The sequence below is a fragment of the Morus notabilis genome, unplaced genomic scaffold, assembly GCF_000414095.1.
Source record: "Morus notabilis unplaced genomic scaffold, ASM41409v2 Scaffold1023, whole genome shotgun sequence".
NCBI classification, from domain to species: domain Eukaryota; kingdom Viridiplantae; phylum Streptophyta; class Magnoliopsida; order Rosales; family Moraceae; genus Morus; species Morus notabilis.
Genome location: NW_010365731.1, coordinates 3,423 through 13,670, shown reverse-complemented (window position 1 = coordinate 13,670; position 10,248 = coordinate 3,423).

The following is a 10,248-nucleotide window of genomic DNA, read 5'->3' as shown; positions in this document are numbered from 1 at the left end:
CCGCTCTTGCGTTTTGATTCCGTCTGTTTGGTGCCCTAGCATGCCACGTCAACAATACATTAGGATTATAGACGGGAATGGACGTGGGGAGCAGAGGGACAATATGGTCATTTCAGACGATTACAACTTGCCACTTGCCTCTGCTAAACTTGGCTTCACCAAACAAAAGCAAGCAGGCCTTCTTTGAGCTTCTTTCTTCAGCATAGATTTCTCCAACATACATACGGTTGATGATATGGACAAGAGTGTTACAAACCAAATATCTCAAAACCCTCCAACTTGCAATTCTCTCTCTCTCTCCCTCTTCATTGTTTTCTGTTAATCCAAATTTTCTCATTCAGAAAAAGCAAAACAATTCCCCTCTACATACATACATACATACATATATAAATATGTATACACTACTCTCGAGTCAAAATGTTAGCTTGAAATTTCATCAGTTTCAAAGCTCTGAACCCACATTAGGAATATTGGATTCTGTTGACAGTGATTTTTAGTCAATTTAATATTAACTCTCCGGTAACACTTACAGCAATCTCTCATGAATTAATAGAGGATTAACGTTCATAAGAAGATAAAAAAGACAAAAGTTTATAGTGGTTTGGCAAGATTTATTGGCCTAATCCACTTGTGAATGCACTAATACTTTGTTGATTACAATCTCTCTGGAGTAGTAGAATAGTTGTCCCCCCCTTAATGAATTTTCCTGGCTCTATTTATAAGCCTTGTACATATCAGAGACCTCCTCTACATTCCCCGAGGAGATCATCTTCTATCCCTCAATTCTGGGATTTGGCTGTTGTGTTTCCATGATTTCAGCTTCCAGGTCAGGCTAACCACTCTTATAAGTTCCCTGATTTCCTGACCTGAATCTTGGCAGTTGGTACAGTGTATCTTTTCTTGAGTTGACGGGATGTGATCTTAATTTGATCTCCCGGTCTGATCTAATTCTTGACTCCTCGACGCAGAGGCTTCAAAGGGCTTTTTGTGGACTTCTCGACTTCAACGACGCAAAGGCCTCAAGAGGACCTTAAGTACTTCTCGACTTCAACATTGACTCCTCGACGTAGAGGCTTCAAATGGCTTTTTGTGGACTTCTCGACTTCAATGATGCAAAGGCCTCAAGAGGACCTTAAGCACTTCTTAACTTCAACACCTTGACTCCTCGACGCAGAGGCTTCAAAGGGCTTTTTGTGAACTTATCGACTTCAACGATGCAAAGGCCTCAAGATGACCTTAAGCACTTCTTGACTTCAACACCCTAACTCCTCGACGCAGAGGCTTCAAAGGGCTTTTTGTGGACTTCTCGACTTCAACGATGCAAAGGCCTCAAGAGGACCTTAAGCACTTCTCGACTTCAACACCCTAACTCCTCGACGCAGAGACTTCAAAGGGCTTTTTGTAGACTTCTCAACTTTAACGATAGAAAGGCCTCAAGAGGATCTTAAGTATTTCTCAACTTCAACGCCTTAGCTCTAAGACCACTCCTCAGCCTAGAGACATCTCCCTAACTGTTAGTTTTCGACGTCAGAGATTTGTCCTGACTTCCGAAGCTCTCGACACGTACGACAAAAGTGGGTGGCTTGAATGGTCAACCATGGTGTAACAGATTCAGCTCAAAATCCATGGATATGGCGCTTGATTCTTCCATCCTCAGCCCGCCCAAGTTCATCAACGGCTCGAAATCGCTGAGTTTCCTCCACTACAACACCCGATTAAGAATGCCCACGACAACTTTCCCGCAAAATAATCGGTACCCATTTCTTTTATCCTATAATTCTAGTGAATTCAGGAGCTTTTGCAGTAAAAGAAACGATTTTTACGTTGCAAAAGAGCGCTTGAGACCAATGGGTAAAACCTTGGGCGGCGAAAATGGGAATTTGGGTTTAAATTTTGAGTTTTTGAGGGGAATGTAGAAGAGTGGGATTGTTCTGGTGGCAATGGTTTGTGGGGTTTTGGTTTATGGCTGCAAGTGGGCTTTTGCGACTGAGGGAGTTGTGAATGCTGGCTATGGCGTTATTGGGCAGAGCATTTTGTTGCTGAGAAATGCTTGGCCAAAGACTTTGCACGTTCTTCAGGTGTTCAAAGAACAAGGATTAATTTTGGCAGTGCTTTTGGGTCTCTCTGCGTTTTTCTCTTTGGCTGAGACTGCTATCACCACTCTTTGGCCTTGGAAGGTATTGGATTTCTGTCCATTTTGTTGTTCTTAGTTAAATGAAAGTCTCAACTGTCATAAATGTTGATGAACATAATGTGTGTATCTTGCTCTTCTTAGTTAGTGTTATGCGTTGCTTATTGTAAACAAAATTATTATTTTGACAAATTGTTAACAGAATGTATCATGTGCAAAACATGTGACTTTATTCAAGTAAATCAAAAAGGTTTTCTTTTTTTTTTCTTTTTTTTTGAAAAAAAAAAGAAAAAGAAAAATTGACACAGGTGGCCTTTAAGCTCTTTAGTAGGTGATAGTTTTGTCTCTATTTTTTTTTTATTTTGGCGAAACAAACTTTGAACTCTCAAAACGCTGGCAATTTAAGTTCTTTCTGTCTATCTTTTTGTTAAATTTCTAATGGAATTTTACACGTGACCATCACGTGATGATGAAAAGACAATAATGCCCTAAACCTCACACCAATAAGAAAAAAAAATAAAAAATAAAAAAACTTCCCACAGCCATGGATCCATGGTTAGCCAGATCTCCATCGTCCTCATTGTCATGACCGAGAAATTTCTTGAAATTTTTTGTGTTATAAATATAAATACTTTTATGATATGTATTTGTTGATATTAGTATTGAATAGCAAATTATAAACTGAAAATGAGAAATAAAATTGTTTTTCATACACTATTAATCTGCTTGCGGTGACATTCCCGAGCCCATCATTCTTTAAATGGGGGACCTAAAAGACAACACATCTTCTAACCGATCAACTGATTATTTTTCAACAAAATCATATGGACCAAATTAATCAACAATGACTTAAGAAGGACCTACAAAGACAACGTCTTTTAACAGATCGACTGATTATTTTTCTTTAAAAATCATATAGACCAAATTAATAGTAGCGACTTAAGAAGGTGCCAAGGAAAGTGCACTTTATTATACAGCCACAATAAAAGTCTTGTCGTAAGATGACCTCTGATGCTACAATATTTGAGAGTCATCAGAGAAGATAAGGTGAACTAGACTTACAATTAGCTCTAGAAAATGGCAATTAGAGGTTTATACAATTGTTTCACCAATACATATTTATCCGTATAATTATTTTAGAAATTTCTATATTTTTGTTTCTCTTAAGAATACTTCTTGTTGCTCTCTTCTACACGGCACACCAATAGACAAGTCACTAAAGATGTTGCTTCAAAGCCTGTAACATCCGTGGTCATTTTCTATACTCCTAATAAACTTGCTTGTTGTCGTTTTGGAAAACCACATGGCGATATTGATTTTGGAAATAATATAATTTTTTCATATAAAAAACTCGATTAGAGATGTAGTTCTGTTGAGAACCAAAATCGGTTGAAGATGTTATGCATCAACCGCACAGTAAAAATGTTCATCGATCATTAAGGCGGGACTTGTCAAGGTCTTTTGGAGCTAGAGAAATGACTAACATTTTGTGCTTATAATGATGCTAAGAGAGAACATTCCTATTAATCCATTCATAAAGCTATAGATAAAAATTTGTTTGGACATTAACAACAATTCAATCCTCAAATTTTCCCGTGTTTGTTCTAATTAATTATTTCAGTATTTAATTTATTGTGTCATCAATTTTTATGCTTAGAAAACAGAGGTTTTATCTATTATTATTACGAATATGTATTTTCAATTATGTTAAGTCAGAGAAAAGTTCTGAACATATAATAAATATATTCATGCAAAAGTTATGAACCTTCTTTTATTTGTACAATAGATTATTGAATTAAATGTACAGTTTTTACTTAAAGCAAATTAGGGTCCCGTTCATTTCACCGATTCGAATTTAGAATTCGAGTTTTGTTACAGTAAAAAACTCTCAGAAACAGTCACATCTAACTGTTTTACTACAATAAAAAATTCTAACATAAAGTCACATCTCAACTCCAATTAAAAACTCGAATCAGCGAACTAAACGGACCCTAGATAAAGTTGTGAAACAATTCAAACTGTCCCAATCCAGAGAATACCTTATGTTAGTAAAAAAATGATAAGCATCTAAGAATAAGTATGTCACTTAATTTTTCGCTAAATAATCTAACGATGAAATTAAGGTCAATACATTATTTTCCTAGAATCTTCATAGTATTGACGTGATAAGACCTCTGAATTTGTATTAAAAATGTTCAACCCAAATGATAAGACCTAAAAATTGGTTTTGCTTTGAGAGCAACAATTTATAGAGAATATAAGGTAATAGACTTGCAATTAGCTCCAAAAAATGATATTATTTTTCATGATTGAAAAGATTTTGACTCTTTTTCCCCTATACGTGATACTTACCCGTAAAAATATTTTTGAAATTTCCATATTTTTGTTTTTGTCCTTTGAGAATATTTCTTCTTTCTTATCTTCAACACGGCACCTTGGCAGACAAGTTACTAAACACTGCTGCAAAATCAGTAACACCCTTAAATAGTTGTCGTTTGTGATGTTTATAGTCGTTCTCTTGAATTATCGTCACTATGGTCATAAAATCAACCACAATTGCATCTTCTTTACTATTTCATGCCTAGTTTTGGTTTTGCAATTTTTGTTTTATTCAACAAGTTATAAAACAAAAATTATAATTTTTGCCCCACAAATTTTAAAACTTTTCAATTTGATCCCTATCTTTAAACTTTTTGTAGTAATTAGGCTCCTATCCCAATAACACAAACCAAAATATGACTAGTTCTAAATAGGGTAGTCCAGAAACTGAGAAAAAAATTACACATCTTTCTACTAGATTATTCGTTTCTGTCTCACATAGTTATTCACTATCTATCATTTAATTATAGATCATTCGTACAAAATATCTTATATGTAAGGAAAATATCAACTTCATATTTAACAAGAGGATGCTACACTTTTTCTTTTCCTTTTTAAATAAATAATTATTCTTCATTCTATTGACAATACTTAGTAAATTTTGTCACATATATATAGAGCGGGTGGTCCAACAAAGTTAATATATTTCAATGGATTTAATTAACATTTGGAAAAAGTGAAGTACCTTTTTAATTTGTATACTTCAATTTGGTCGTTTAATGTCTCCTTTTAGAAGTTCTAATTACAAAATGAAAATAATTAGTTGTGAAATTTCTATACGGAACATGGTTAAAGTCCACTGCTGATTAATGACAGTTAGAAATTAGAGCAAATTTACCTCTCCGTTGCGTAGGAAGTGGGCAAATTCAGACGAAGAAAAAAAATGTCTAGCCCATAGAATAAGTTGCACTGATTTCTAGTAGTACTAGTCGTAAACACAAAAATGTCTAGCCCATAGAATAAGTTGCACTGATTTCTAGCAGTACTAGTTGTAAACACGGAAGACACAAACTTTTTGTCTCACTAGAAAGACTTTGACTTGCATTCACTAAAAAGACTAGACTTACATTAGCTCCAAAATATGATATAGACTTTTAACATTTTTTTTCTCACCACGTGTTTTTTGAAAATACATATCTATCCGTATAATTATTTTGAAATTCCTATATGTCTTATTTCTCTTGAGAATACTTCTTGTTGCTCTCTTCTACATGGCACACCATTAGACAAATCACTAAAAATGATGCTTCAAAGTCTGTAACATCCATGGTCGTTTTCTATACTTCTAATCAACACGGTTGTTGTCAGTTTTGAAAATCACTTGGCGATATTGACTTTGGAAATAATATAATTTTTTTGTATAAAAAACTCGGTTAGAGATATAGTTCCGTTGAGAACCAAAATCGGTTGAAGATGTTATGCATCAACCGTACTGTAAAAATGTTCATCGATCACTAAGGAGGGACTTGTCAAGGTCTTTTGGAGCTAGAGAAATGACTAATATTTCGTGCCTATAATGATGCTAAGAGAGAATATTCCTATTAATCCATTCATAAAGCTATAGATAAAAATTTGTTTGGACATTAACAACAATTCAATCCTCAAATTTTCCCGTGTTTGTTCTAATTAATTATTTCAGTACTTAATTTATTGTGTCATCATTCTTTATGCTTAGAAAACAGAGGTTTTATCAATTATCATTATGAACATGTATTTTCAATTCTGTTAAGTCAGAGAAGAAATCTGAAAATATGATAAATATATTCATGCAAAAGTTCTAAACCTTCTTTTATTTGAACAATAGATTATTGAATCAAATGTACAGTTTATAATTGAAGAGTTATGAAACATTTCAAACTGCCCCAATCCAGAGTATACCTTATGTTAGTGAAATTTTGATAAGCATCTAAGAATAAGTCTGTCTCTAAATTTTCTACCAAATAATCTGACGATGAAATTTAGGTCAATACATTATTTTCTAAGAGTCATCATATTATTGACATGATAAAACCTCTGAATTCGTATTGAAAATGTTCAACCCAAATGACAAGTCATGAATTATGAGATGTAAAACTATTTTAAATTGACCCAAATAAGAAAATAAGTTGCGGATCAACACAATATTTCAGAGAGAGAAACTTAAAAGTATGACGCAGCAGAAAGCTAGAAAACATGGCTAAAGGGGAAAAAACACCAAAATAGAATAGAAAACAACCACCAAAATATTCAGTCCTCATTACAATAGCTAATAAGGGTATTTAGAACCCACTCACAAGACAACAGCAAAATAACCACTAAAATTGTATGACACACTAATCAAATAACAAAACGCAAAGTTAAATTGACAAGCTAAGACAACTGACAATGCAAACTGCAAATATATATATGTATATATATATATATAATCATGTGACTAAATCTTTCTACACAAAGTATAACTGAGATGATAATATTGGACACATTGTTGGTCAAACAAACAGGGGACCTACAAAGATAATTTTTTCTCATTGATTCATTGATTGCTTTTTCAGTAAATCATATGGACAAATTCATCAGTTGTCACTCTTGAAAGAAGTTTCTCATGAAATTTCACCATAGAGAGCGATCATTAGATGTCTTGCCGTGAGAAGACCTCAAAACTAGTTTTGTTGAGAGAGCAACAATTTTTAGAAAATATAAGGTACCAGAATTGCAATTAGCTCAAGAAAATGATATTATTTTTCATGAATGAAAAGATTTTAACTCTTTTTTCCCAGCATGTGATACTTATCCGTAAAAATAATTTTGAAATTTTCATATTTTTTGTTTTGTCCTTGAGAATGTTTCTTATTTCTTATCTTCAACACGGCACCTTGGTAGACAAGTTACTAAAGACTGTTGCAAAATCAGTATCACCCTTAAATTATTGTCGTTTGTGATGTTTATAGTCATTATCTAGAATTATCCACTATGGTCATAAAATAAACCACAATTGCATCCTCTTTACTATTTCACACCCAGTTTTGTTTTGTAATTTTTGTTTTATTCAACAAGTTATAAAACAAAAATTATAATTTTTGCCCACAAATTTTAAAAATTTTCAATGTGATCCCTATTTTTAAACTTTTTGAAGTAATTAGGCTCCTATCCCAATAACACAGACCAAACTATGACTAGTTCTAAATAGGGTAGTCTAGAAACTGAAAACACAAAAAAAAAAAGAAAATACACATCTTTCTACTAGATTATTTGTTTGTGCCTCACATAATTACTCATTATTTATCATTTAATAATACATCATTCGTACAAAATATCTTCTACTTAAGAAAAAGACTTCATATTTAACGAGATGATACTACATTTTTTCTTTTCTTTTTTAAATAAATAATTATTCTTCATTTTATTGACAATAGTTAGCTGTCACGTATAGAGTAGGTGGTCCAAGAAAATTAATATATTTAATTAACATTTGAAAAATGTGAAGTACCTTTTTAATTTTTATACTTCAATTTGGTCGTTTGATGTCTCCTCTTAGAAGTACTAATTACAAAATGAAATTAATTAGTTGTGAAATTTCTATACGGAACATGAATAACGTCCACTAATCCATTTTGTTTCTCTTTTCTTGATTATGTCAATGCGGATTCGGTCAAGTAAACCATGGACCACCTAATTACTGACAGTTGAAAATTAGAGCAAATGTAGCTCTCCATTGCATAAAATAAGTTGCACTGATTTCTAGTAGTACAAGTTGTAAACACAGTAGACACGAACTTTTTTTCTCACTAAAAGGACTTTGACTTCTATTCATTATATATATATATGGACTTTTTTCGTCCTTCCGGTAGGAGGTCCTCTAAGGTAACACTAGTTACGAAAATGTAACATGATAATTATTAAAAGTAAAATTAACATTAGAGAAAAGTAAAACAAAAGACAAAATTAGTCATCTAAAAATTATGTTACTTCTCTCCAACGTCGATATTATGTTCAATAATTATCATGTTATTTTTTCATAATTACATGTTACGTTGAAAGGACAATCTCTCTGAAGGGACAGAGAGAAAAAAAACTAAATATACTACTCGTTAAAAAGAAGAATTGGTGGCTCGAATTTGTTGATTTTTTATCACCAAATTTTCCATATTTTTTGATTTGTTATTAAAATTTCTCCATATTACGTGCCTGATGAGTTAGGAGATAATGAAGTTATCCTTAAAAGTTTAGTGTACATATGATGGCATACGTTAGGGAAAAAGATATTAACGGTGAAGAATGCATTTTTGCTATGCTACTAATACTTGTACTTGGTATTCTGCTTCCCCCGCTTGGCTAAGGAAGAATTACAAAAGCTAAAAGAGAAATATATATGTATATCAATTTGGTTGTAATTATTTATTTTTTTCATGAGATCCGGTCAAGTCCATCTCAATAGCCGATTGCATATATTTATATTTTATATTGATAATTATATATTATATGTCCATGCATATAACATGCCATATAGATAAATTGTGCCTACTCATATGTTTTATAACATGTCATGCATACATTCGTATATATTATTATTTATTTTATTTATTATAAAAGGGTTTTAGAAAAATAAAATAAAATAAGAACCATGCGCTAAAATCGATTTAATATTATTAAATTGATTTAAGTTGCAAAATGGATTTGTAAAATAATGGTACATGTAAAATTGAATTTAAGAGTTAAATTTTAGAATTTCACATATCCAAAAAATAAATTGTTTATTTTTCTATTTGAAAACCATGAGATGTTTTTCAAACAAAATACATATTTGCAAAATAATAAGTGGGAGAGGGTTGTATAACAATACGACCCACTAGTCTCCACCGTTAGCGCAACACCGTGAGATCCAGAGAGGGGCTTTGCGGTGACAATGAATCGCCCTCCTAAATGAGAGTGTTCTTGCCGGATCAATAACAAGGTTGGCTTCCTAGAGATAGGATTTCAGGATGTATTTCTAAATTGACTACCCAAAGGTAGCAATCCGTAGTTAAGTCTATGAGATCTGAAACGGTAGGTTACACTCATAAAATATAATTATATTTGTTGATTATATTTTGACCAAAATAATGGTAGTTAATAAATATGAAAATATGAGATATTTTAACTATATTTATTAACTGAGAAGAGTCTCGGTCTAATTGGCATATAACTTGACTACCCAAAGGTACACTTTATATGTGAAAAATTAGTGGCACCTAAAATTAAAACATGATTTATGTATTTTTCATGTGCATCATGCATCATATTTAATTGTACCTAAATTTAAATGCTTTTGATATTCATGCACATAAATTGATTAGATGAATATTCTACTTATTTTCAGCAATATGTCGAATCCTATAATCACACTATTTGCGACTGAAAAGCTAGACGGTGATAACTACGCTAAGTGGAAAAGTAACATGAACATACTATTGGTCTGCGAAGACTACAAATTCGTCCTAGTAGAGGAATGTCCTCAAGAACCCGCGGCTAATGCATCCAAAATCGCAAGGGAGCCTTATGATCGCTGGAGCAAGGCCAACAACAAAGAAAAGTGCTTTATGTTGGCCAGCATGAGCGATGTGCTTCGCAAGAAGCATGAGGAGATAGAGACTGCTTATGAGATAATGGAGTCTATAGAAGCCATGTTTGTCGCTCCATCAGAGAAGGCTCGTTTGGATGCTGTAAGGTCTTTCATGAATGACAAGATGAAGAAAGGCTCTTCGGTCAAGGCACATGTTTTG